Genomic DNA, 12,768 nt, shown 5'->3' with positions numbered 1-12,768 from the left:
AGAAACTATAATCAAAGTTCAAATTTGAAGTATTTTTCAATTGCTCATTGTACAGAAAAACGAAAAAATATATGTAAACCATAAATGTGTGCCGTGTTTGTACATATATGGGTTTTAAAAATAAACAATAATTCATTAAATTATTTTTGTAATGTGAACTTAGTTGTTAATAAAATAAATAAAAACCAAATTTAACATTGTATCTTTTCAAAAAATAATAATATTCTATCTACGCCACGAAACGTGTTTGCTTGGATTTTGTAGTTATCTCATAACTAATCATGAGCTCTTATATATTTTTAATAACGTTGTCATTCACAGTGATAAATATTATAAGCAATAGTAATGCTGGCGATGCAGGTAAAAAATAACAATGATTTTATAATTTTATACTTAAATAAATATTTGAAAGTAAATATTAAGTAATATTCATATTATTTATTTATTATATTTTAAAATTTTAAATGACCTTATACTTTTATTATAAAATACAAAGATATTTTGCAACAAAATAATCAATAATTAATCGTAATTGTAATGGCTTTTGTGAACATAATCTATAATGTATCTAAACAATCTTTTACAGATTTTATGTTAATATAATAAATTGCTTTGTATTTTATAAGAAGATTATAAGCCATAAGGGGAATTAAACGTATAAAATGTAATAAATAAATCATATAAAATATAAAATCAGTGTTAGTTGTTACTTGAATCGCCAGCATCACTATAGTTTATAATACAGGTCACTGTCACTAATAATATTATTAAAACTTTATAAGATATCATAGTTATTGATGAGAGAACTACGAAAAACAAGCACACATACTGCGTTTCAAATAAAGAATATTATTTCCCGAAAAGGTACGATGTTAAATATGGTGTTTATATATTTTATTAACAATTCAACTAAGTATACATAACCACTACAAAAATAATTGATTCACGTATAAACAAAGTCACATAGGTTATGGTTTATATTTTAGATTCAGAACGGAGTGATGAATCATGAATGTATTGATTTTACAATAATGTGTTTTTTTTTATTTTTCTATTTTTGTATCTGTCATGACGTTTTGAAGTAGTAATAGTATACATAAATTTTCTTATTTTTTCGTTTTAAAATATCACTTTTAAATTTTTAATCGGATGGTCTCATTTGGTGAAAAAAATTACACGATATGAAATTTTTAATAATTTCACTAAGCGGAAAAACGGTTTCAATTTAATGAAAACTTATCCAGTCTATAAAATGGACAATTTTATCAAGCAACATTTTATATATATTATTTGTTAACTATAGCTCATTGCACTGCGTCGCCCACGATAAATTAAATAATGTCAGTGGATTTACTCTGTCTTAAATTCCGTTAAATGTAATAACTATTTTGTTTTCTGTAATCAATCATCAATGTCAACCTTGTACAAATAAAATAACAAAATACAAATCCGTTTCTCGAAATTTGGCTTCGAGATTCTTATTTTTGAGTAAAGGATTTTCTATATATGCACTGCATTTTATAATCACGATTAGGTATATAAATAATAACGATTTAATTTTTATACGTTTATTTATAAGTTTATAAAAACGAGTTATTTTATAATACCTGTGTACATATATTTTTTAAATTAATAGAACTCTTTTGCCTAATAAATTAATACATTTCAAATTAATTCCTGTTCCAAATATATTATATATATTTAAATACTCATAATAAATATATAATTTATCGGCAACCATTTAGTACACTTGAAGCATACTTAATACATATCAGGAGCGAATTCACCGTTTTTTCTTAATGTTATATATTTTAAAATACAATGAAAGGTAATTGATTACATTAAATTAAAATACAACTATTTGTCGAGACTATTTTTTTTTCATGCGTCATAATATGATTTTAGAACCTCGAGGCTAGTTAGAATTGCCTTCACACCATATGTCTATACCCAAATGTGGTACGGCTGCAAATCATAATACAAAAAAAGATTACATTTTGTGGTTTCTAATATATTTATTTCTAAAGTATTTATGTTTTTATTATTTAGCTTAATGTTAGATCTTATTTATTTAAATTTTACGGATCATAATATCCAAGTACAGTATATAATATAATAATAGTATAATATTGTCAATGATATTAACAATACAAACGATAAGAATAACAGTAATAATAATAATCACAGTTAATCAATAAAAGATAATAACACAAATCATTCACTATCTATATAACATACAATTATCTATTCACATAATTATTAAAGGGTTCCAAGGAAGTAAAGTTAAATAACTCAGTTTTTATCGCGAGTTTTAAAGACAGAATTCTATTGATAGGTAAAGTAAAATTATAGTTTGTTTTTTGTGAAAAAATATATAAGTTGACCTAGTTCTACACAGAGGGACATTAAAATTAAGAACATTGAATGACTCTGGACAATCAGTATAACCATTTATAAGTTTAAATAAATATTTGAAGTCCTTTATTTTTCTTCTGTCTGATAAACCAACAATGTGAAACAAATTTATTAATGGCTGGTACAGAGGTTGTGGTTCATGGATAATTTTACACGTGAAGACTAAAAAACGAAGGAAACGATTTTGAACATTGTCTAATCAATGAATTTGTTACTTTTTGTAAGAAAACCAAACCACATAATTGTACTGGTTGTCTAGCTAAGAAGATAAATAAAGTTTTTAAAGTAATGGGATCCGTGAAGTCTTTATATTTTCTCATAATGAACCGTAATATCATAAAAGATTTACTGGTTATAATTGTTTATTGAAAAAAAGAGTGGAATCAAATATTACACATAAGATCATTGTTACCACGGACAAGTGATAATGAAGACTTATTTATATAGTAAGAATAAAAAAGTGGAATCCAGACCATAAAAAATGTAATTACTTTGCATTTTTCAAAATTTATGGATAAATTATTACTTGTTCATTATAGTCGGGCATAATATTCAAATCCATTTATAAAAGCATAAAGTATATTTTTTAGCTTTCTATTAAATTATGAAAAACATTATTTTTAAACATTTTTCCAGTGCTTATTTAGCTTATAGTTATTATCTCGTGGATATATAAAATTTAATCTATTTTACTTTGTACTTATATACTATTAATTTTCACGGAGATTTATTATAGTTTATATTAATGTAATGTTAAAGTTAAAATATTAATAGGTAAAGAGATTTTGAACCATTATTCTATTATTTAACAGTAAACAAATAAATATTATTTTTAATTATTTTTTATAAGAATACGTACAATCCTTCATTTTACTCATATAACGTTTGAGATAATCATAGTATGCATTTTGATAAACTAAAACAAAGAATTATTTTACCTACAACACTCCGATAGGTACTTTATTGAATAATGAAATAACATATTATTATTATCATTCAGTTATATTATTATTATTTATTTTTATAAAACATTATGTAAATACCTGCAATAAAATATACGTTTATATATTGCTTAAGTACACTACATAGTATATATAGACGAGTATTTATGCATTTGTATATCTGTGTGTATGTTTTGAATTTTTTTATATTGTTTTAATTAGTTAATTTTGGGTGAATCGAACTAAGACCTTACATTTTATATTTTTGTGTAATACACCGATTATTTGTACCATGGAACACGTCTGATATGATCAATAAACCTCAATCAAAAAATGATAAATATTTCACCGAGTTATACATTCATTATATTATTATTTTTAATTTTAATCTCGCAAAAAATTATATTAAAATAAAAATTACATTTAAAATTATCCTTTTTCTTTTGAAAATTAGCTGAAATAACGAAAATATACATTATTAAATGCGCTGCTTAGATCTATATTATTTTCATAATATAAGTTATCTATTCATCATAGTTCTAAAAGTAGTAAAGATAAGGCAAGATATTCTATTACGAGTAAAGAATACAATTTTACAGAAATTATACTTAAAATTTTACTTTGCTATTATACCTTTTTTTCTATCATTTTGAATCTCTAATAAATTAAACAAAAATAAAATCTATTAACTTTTTTGTTCTGTCTAAATACTTGATTCTTAAAATTCAAAGTACAGTCATATAAACTTAAGTAAATACTAGAAAAAACTATAATAATTTTCTTACGGTAATTAAATTTTATCACGATATTGGCGAACGAATTGTCTAATAAATACATAATAATTAATAATAATCGTATAATAATTAATAGTTAAATACAATCTATTATAGTTTAAATTTAATATTAGATTATAACAATATATCTATCATTTTTAATTCGTACAAGTGTAATTTAATTACCAATAAAGTGACATGGTCAAACATTTTTTTTAGTTAGGTGAGCTAAATCAGTCCGTACTTTGTATAAAGTGCGAGATAAATTGTCTCCAAAAATAGTATGTTTTTCGCTATTGTTCTAATCATCCTCAAAATGTTTTTTTACCTTAAAATATTAAAATCGATTTAATAAATGAAAATAGTTGCCTATATTTTTGCTGGCTCCAACATTCTTAGCTGTTGTATAAGGTATTTAAATGAGATGTGGTGTCACCGGTTTCCGCAAAAAATGACCTTACCGTTTTCTGCCAATTATAAATTATAGGATTTTAAAGTTTAATATTTTTTTTATAGTTTAGATATTTTTATATTATATAATTATGAATTTATGAAATAATATCCCAAAATGAGTCTTTTGTAAAAAAAAAAAAATTGTGTTATATAAAATATAAAATTTTATTATCAGTTAGAAAACTAATAGTGTGACGATACAATTTTATTGTAAGAACGAACATTTTTAAAGATTCCATAAATTTGATTCAAATTAATGATTAGGTACTTTAATAAAAATAATTAATTTTAATAGTGTTTAGTAAATTTTTCAATTTTCTTTTAATTTAATTATATTGTCATCTGTCCAGCAAGAGAACACGCAGATTCTGCCTGCACAACCCCCTTCGTCACCATGCTATTAAAACTCGTTTTAAGTTCCCTTATGGCTGGGTATCATTGGGGAATGCGCGAAATGCACGGAATAATTTTGGTCGATTAGCGGTGAGCTCTCTCGCTGGACAGAGTATAGTTGTACAATTATTATGTGACACTTAAGGAAATACAATGACTCAAATAATATAATTTTTTTTCAACTGTTTTTTTTTTTTTTGAACAATGCAAATACTGTAAAATACGTGTTTTATATTTATTATTTATTATAATTAGTAATTATTATTGAGTAATACAATTTTTTTTACAAAAGACTCATTTTGGAATATTCTTTTATAAGTTCAAAATAATATAGTAAGTTTTGTATTGGTCATTTTTTAATAAGCAAAATAATATTATCTTTACTATAAAAAATAATATTATTAAATATTTACTAAAAAATGATTCCTAAACTTTGAAATCCTGTAATAGGATTTTAGGCGGAAAAAGGAATGATATTTTTTCTAATTTGGCGGAAACCGGTGACACCCACGAGAAGTTTTAAAGCAAAAACAGTCAATAAAGTCACGCTTATTAAACTTAACTTTTAAAACAGCTGCAAAACACTTAATGCACTCTCAATTCTTAGTGCTGAAAATAGAATTTTACCTACCAATGATTTTTTAAAAAAATTTTTAATTGGCGATTTTGAACTCATTGAATATAAGTCAAAAGATTCGGTTTCAGCTACATACATTTTGTTAACCCTTGATATTATGTTAAACATTAATATTATTCTGATTATTATTGTATAGCTATACTTAGGTACCCAACATTTCTGCATTTTATACAAAATCCTTCCTGTTTAAACATATGATTTAACATAGGCAATACATTTTTCATACCATCGATTATGCATGGATACTTAACCAAGTAAAAAGTTATAACATGATAATAACTAAAATATTTTTACTTTTTCGGTTGAAATAGTTCATATTTTTTCAATTACTACTGCAGTTCTTTATAAGACGTCACTGTAGGTAGATACTATACTATGATACAGTATATACTGCAGTTTAAAAATAGGTTGGCAAGTGAGTACCGTTCTGCTGTACAATTGTACATTAGAGTTTGAATGAATCTCTATTATGGTCCATAATAAACTCACGGATGTGTTCAATTTGAATTCAATGATATACGATCGTATACTATAAATTATTGTGAGACGATCAATCAGGCTATATGATGAAAAATATTTCCATGATAATATATTATTTTTTTTTGTAACATTGCTATTAAAATCATTTATTTTAATTTTGATATTATGGTAGGATAGAATAATCTTTCCAGAAAATGTTGTATATATTATATTGTTAGTATTTAATTATTATATTATAATATATATTTATACTGTTTATTGACATCTATTTAAATAACTCAAATATAATGAAATTATCGTAAAAGAGTTATAATAGATTCATAATGTAAATCGACGATATCTTAAAATTAACTAAAAATATCAATGTTTAAAATACTTTTTTTTTGATTTGTATGAATTTTGTCAACATTTTAATTTAAAAGTTTATACAAAGATATTGTTTTTACAAAACTGAAAAAAATTGAAAATTTATCACGCTTATAAATAGGTAGCTCAAAAATGTTATCGTGTTCAAAAAATGATAATATAATAAACATTTAGTTTCAAAAATCTACGGTATATAATTTTTGAAAAAAAAAACAAATTTTATTTTATTAAAAATTATAAAAATAATAAAACGTCTGATACCATATATGGTTATTATAGCTATGTTATACAATAGTATAAAATATTTTATTTGTATTAACTTGAAATTTGTATCATATAAAACAATAAATTACTTATTATACTTACTCTTATATACAAGAGTTATTGATTCTATTAAAAAATTTGTTTAGTTATGTTTAAATTCTAAAATTCTCTATGATACCTTATTGTCATCATTGGTAAGCAATGATGGAAAAGAATGCTTTTATTTTGTGTGAACTGTATAATAAATTATAATTATTTATTAACAAAATTAGTAATTAACATATATATTACTATATAATATTTATGAAAAAATAGGAGCAAAAAGTATCTACTTATCTATCGTTGACATTATAATAGTGAATTCTAAATTTAAGATATTTCATGATATATCGTGTATTATTTATTACTTAATAACCTGGACCGACAGCAAGAACATTGTTATCAATATAATTTTAAAATATTACTAAAAACTACTTTCCCATCATTGTTAATAAAGTTAAAAAATATTTAATACTAAATAAATCAAACAAATTGTATATTTTACCTTTACATTCTAAAAAAATTATATAATTATAAATCAAACTAATATTTCAGAATTACATAATAATGTATTTTTATTTTGAAATACATATATTTTATTAATTACATGTAAAATAACATAATGAAGATACTATTTTGAGCTTACTTTGCACATCTGTATAAACGTAATTAATTATTAAAATACTAAGCTAATAATATACATTTGATGTATGTTAAATTATATAATATACATAACTGTATTTATTTTATAAAAGGTTGAATAAAAATATATTTGTAGTGTATTTTTTTTTTTATTTAATGAGATTTTAAAATGTTAATTATAATATTTCTAAAATTATTGGGGACATAACACTTGAAGACAAACATATATATTATAAAGCTTACAGTACTAAATTTGGAGGCCTGATTGGAGTATACAATTCAATGTATTTATAATTAAACTTACCTAAATTATTAGCTGAAAGAATGTTGACGAGGGAGAAATTGATGCCGAGAGTGGATAAAAATCGCATTTAACTGAGCTTTTTTTATGGGCGTGGGAAGAAGAAATATAGACAGTGTAGGATCAGGTGTTATAAGTCACAGTTATCCTCACCGCAGCTGGTTAGGGGACAATAGGAGCTACTGTTGAGTCCAAGTTTAAACGAGTGATGTGGTAGTAGGCTGTAATCTGGTGTATTTGATTACGACTGCTGATCTTTAGGAATTAAAAACATGATTGAGTAGGGATATTTTTAAATAATAAGTTGTCCCATTCTAGCTTCCATAGCTTTTGAATAAATGTACTGTGTAAAGAGACTAAAATATATAGGGGAACCTGGAGCCTATAGGAAGGAGATAATGAAAGATCTATCTGTTTCTGAGGAATATTAGTAATGCTGAGATTTTTAGTATTGCGTGGGAACACTTGGAATGGAAAGGGTTGTTGTTGTAAAGTGTGTATAAGTAATACAAGTGAATACAAACAACACTATAAATACAATACAATAAATAATATGCTATTTTCAATGGTAAAAGAATCTGTCAATGTATAAACTATAATGTATTATTTCATTCTACAATAATACTCATATTATTTTTGAAATTTAATTATAATGTATAACGATAAGAGTACATTTTTTGTAATAAAAAGATATTACTTTTAATAGTAGGTAAATATATAATCGACAGTTTTACATGTAATACAATCATTGAACTTACTATTCCATCCTGTAAATTATAAACATAAATATTTGATGAATCCAATTATTTAAAATAATATATTTAATAGTTATTCAAATTATATAACAAATAAAAAATATCTGTAGCACGTTTGTTTGTGTTATTTTTTTTGTAGATTGTATGCAGAGCAATTAACATATTTGCAACCATGTATTATTTTTTTTTGTCTATGAATACACTAACAATTACATTTTAAAAATAGAATAAATACTTTGATAGTGATTTTTGGTAGTAAAATGGATATGGTTGATATACTCGTATTATGAAGTTCAAAAAACATTATTGGAAACTTGAATTTTTACAAAATATTTTTACCTATTAGTATTCTCGGGACATGGTACAATTTTTAAAATAATTTAACGTTTTAATGATATCCGTAAAAAATATTAATATTATTTGATTTATGTATGATGAAGTTGTAAAGCTCTACAGTATACACCATATTTATGCAATCATTTAAATTAAATCACACTATTCAAAATAATAACAAAATGTCTTTGATCTTTTTGTATTACACGAATGCGGCTATGTTAGCAGTCAAATTCGTCATTGACTATAATTTAACATTCGTCATAGACCACTTTGTCTTAAAAATTACCAACATTTTAATAAATGTATATTTTTAAAGTTAAACTGATTAATAAAATAAAATAATAATAACTATTATTATTTTTATTTAATTAATTAAATTAAATAATAATTGTTTATACATCTATCATCGTTAAGTATTAGTTATTAAATAACAGGTTTACTAATGACGATAATAATAATTAATAAGCAAATATGTGGCCTTACTCTTAAAATAGTTATCTATATAAATGTGATAAAATATTTAATTATTTTAAATTATTGATTACAAATTTATAAATGTTCTATTTTAGTTAATGTTAATCACAAAAGTATTATGATTATTTAATTTATTTAAGTAAATTGTGTTTATATAATGTATGACAATTAAAAGTTAATAGTGATGTATAATAGGCAATATGTATATTTTTGAAAATAAATTTAGAAAATGTGTTAAAATATTTTAGATAACTATATAAATCTACATTTTTAATTAAGGTTAAATGCAATGTAAATGTCTTATTACAGGTCCAAGGCAAGGAGACTCTTTATCGCCTATATTATTTAATATTGCACTGGAAAAAGTGATAAGAGCAATGAATATGGGACAACATGAAGATGTAAACTTACAGGGTCACACAATAGGGCTTTTGGCATACGCAGATGATCGGGTTCTGGTAACAGAATCGCAAAATGAACTTAAGTCGCTATTCAGACGGCTAGAAAAGTTGTCAGCAAAAATAGGTTTACGTATCAATGAGGATAAGACAAAATATATGGTTGTAAGGAGGCAGAACAATGCAAGATTAAGCACCTCCCTAAGTGTAGATCAGTATAATTTTGGTGGAGTAGAGCAGTTCAAGTACCTGGGGGCGATACTAACAGAAAATAATAATACAGCAAAAGAAATAGAAGCGAGAATACAGGCTGAAAACAAATGCTTTTTCAGGTTGGCGAAACTGTTAAGAGCTCGATCACTTTCAAGAGACTTAAAGAAACAATTATACACTACCTTGATAAGATCAGTTGTTATATATGGAGCAGAGACTTGAGCAATTCGGAAAACTGACGAGAATAGACTCCTTTCCTTTGAAAAGAAAATTCTGAGAAGAATGTTCGGACCGTGTCAGGACAGTGTCACTAATGAATGGAGGTTAAGGAGAAACGAGGAATTAAAATAACTGTACTAAAAACCAAACATCGTTGAAGCAATAAGAAATAAGAGGTCATAATGGGCAGGATACGTCTGGAAAAACCAAAACACATTACACCGTACAGTATTGGAAACGACCCATTGGATGACCGAGAATGATGTAGTGAAGAAGGACGTGGAAGAACTAGGAGGAGGAAGTGATTAGAAGGCGTGAGCAGCAGACCGAGAGGGATGGAAGGCTGGATATATGATGGGATGGTCCTAGAGGCCGCATACACGCCATAAAAAAAATGTCCTATTTTACACAATTAAACCATGCAATTCAATAGCCCACTAATAGCCTTAAAAAGTTGTTGGGGGTTTTTCAATAGACTAACAACTCAATGCTGTAAAAATAAACGTTCAGGACACAAGTAAAGGAGCCTCGACATAGTTAAAAAGAAAAAGAACACAATTTTGTAAAATTGGAAATCGACTTTATGTTTTTTATAATAGGAATTGATGGATCGGTTTTTGTTAGTTAAAAACCACACCAATTGAATAAGTTTTTGAATGTGTTAATGCGATTATCGCTAGTTGTTTTGCATGTCACGGTTTTGTCGGATTTTTGTTGTTACGTATAAGGACTAAAATTGATTTAATCGATGTGGTTTGACCAAACCGGAGATAAATTTTATTTGCGACAGAGTATACAATATTTTATAATTAAAATGATGAGAAAATGACAATAAGGCTGAAATGGGAAATGGAAAAAAACAACATTTTAGTAGTATGGTGATAACGAGATGGCTAAAATTAGATGTGAGGCTTGAACAGTTATGATTAGAGATGATGCGAACTTCGATTGTTAGTATAATCATAGAGGCCGATAATTACGAAGAATGTGTGTATCAATAATTGTTATAAATTATTTGTTGACACAAAATAAATTAATAAAATTCCTGAAAATGTCTAGTTGATATTAAAAATAGATTATAATTTAAAATATTTATTAACACCTGTCAGTAAATTCTTTAAGCAACTATCAATCTTTGAATCTGAAAGTTTAAATATAATGTTATGATATGTGACGAATTATAATATTTTAAAAGAAATAACAAGTTTTCACTCAAATATATTTTTATTGCGCTTTAAAAGTATCTAAATTAAATTCATAATTGTATTTATAAGTGTTCAAAATTTTAATTTGACAAAAATATTGAGTTTATTTTGTTAGATCAAACATTTATTACATTTGATATCAGATATCGAATATCCGAGCACCGTTGATAGGGGTAGCATTTTTTTAAAATACAATTGAAGCTTTAGTTATTGTTAAAGCCGTTGGATGTACAATATCAGAAACCAACCTCATCAACATCACAATATACAGCGATCCTCTATCTATACTCACTAGCCTACAAAATCGTTACAACCCCACCGACATTGCCAGGAAAATCCAGAATGCCCACTTTACAGCACTGTCTTCCGGTAAAAACCATATCATATCCGTGGACCCTTGGTCACTGTAACATTGAGGGCAACGGGCGCGCTGACAAGGCCACCAAAATGGCCTACTTCCTTTTCTGATGCACGTATCTCATCTCTCTTCTCCTACTTTGACATAAAAAGAATGTCATCAAAATGGATACACTTCGCCTATGAGAGAACAAATGGCAAAAAATGAACAGCAAACTTAATGAAATAAAAAGAACAATACGCCCTTGGACTTTCCCCATCAATACCCCACGCAAATATGAGTCTGCTATAAGCCGCTTTAGAGTCGGACACACTCGCTTTACTCACTCGTATCTTATGAAGAAAGAAGAACTCCCATCGTAAAACACATATTCACAGAATTCGGTGTTTACAGCGCGGATAGAAGAAGGTTGCAAATATCTGACCACCTCGCGGAATCACAAGGTCCTCAACCGTCTAACATCATCAAGCTTTTCCAATTTTTTTCGGCAACACATCTGATCAACTCAGTATAACGAGCATTACATACCACCATACTATAACAAACGATGTGTGTATTTATATATAGCTACTCCCTTATTTTATTTTGTATTATACGACCAAACCATTATTAACTGCTCGGTCATTTAATCTTTATATATTAATATCTATATTATGTAATGTAATGTATGTCTGTGTTCAATGGCCTTAGCAGTGGCGGACTGTTCTGTTAATAAATAAAAAAAAAAAAAAAACACAAAATATAATATTATGACAAAAGTCAACAATGTTACGACCGTGAAATGGATTGGAAACGCGATAATGTCGTTACCACGGTGTTGATTGGCGGTGGTTTTCAACGATCTGCTCGACGGTGGTGATAACTTCCACTACGCAGGTCAACGAGACCCCGTGAGTGACTAAGTCATACAGCATACGTGACATTGCGACAATGCGCACGGAGCGAATAGAAAACGGACGACGCGTGGTACGTCGTACATGCCGCGTGTTATGCAATACACACACACACAGCCGCCCGTAAATAAGACGATGAATTTTGTTTTTTTTTTTATTTAAATAAAATAGTTTAAAATACGCATATTAAAACTGATATTGTTTTTAAAACTT

This window comes from Rhopalosiphum maidis, chromosome 2, assembly GCF_003676215.2.
Source record: "Rhopalosiphum maidis isolate BTI-1 chromosome 2, ASM367621v3, whole genome shotgun sequence".
In the NCBI taxonomy this organism is placed as follows: Eukaryota; Metazoa; Arthropoda; class Insecta; order Hemiptera; family Aphididae; genus Rhopalosiphum; species Rhopalosiphum maidis.
This window is presented reverse-complemented; position numbering follows the sequence as displayed.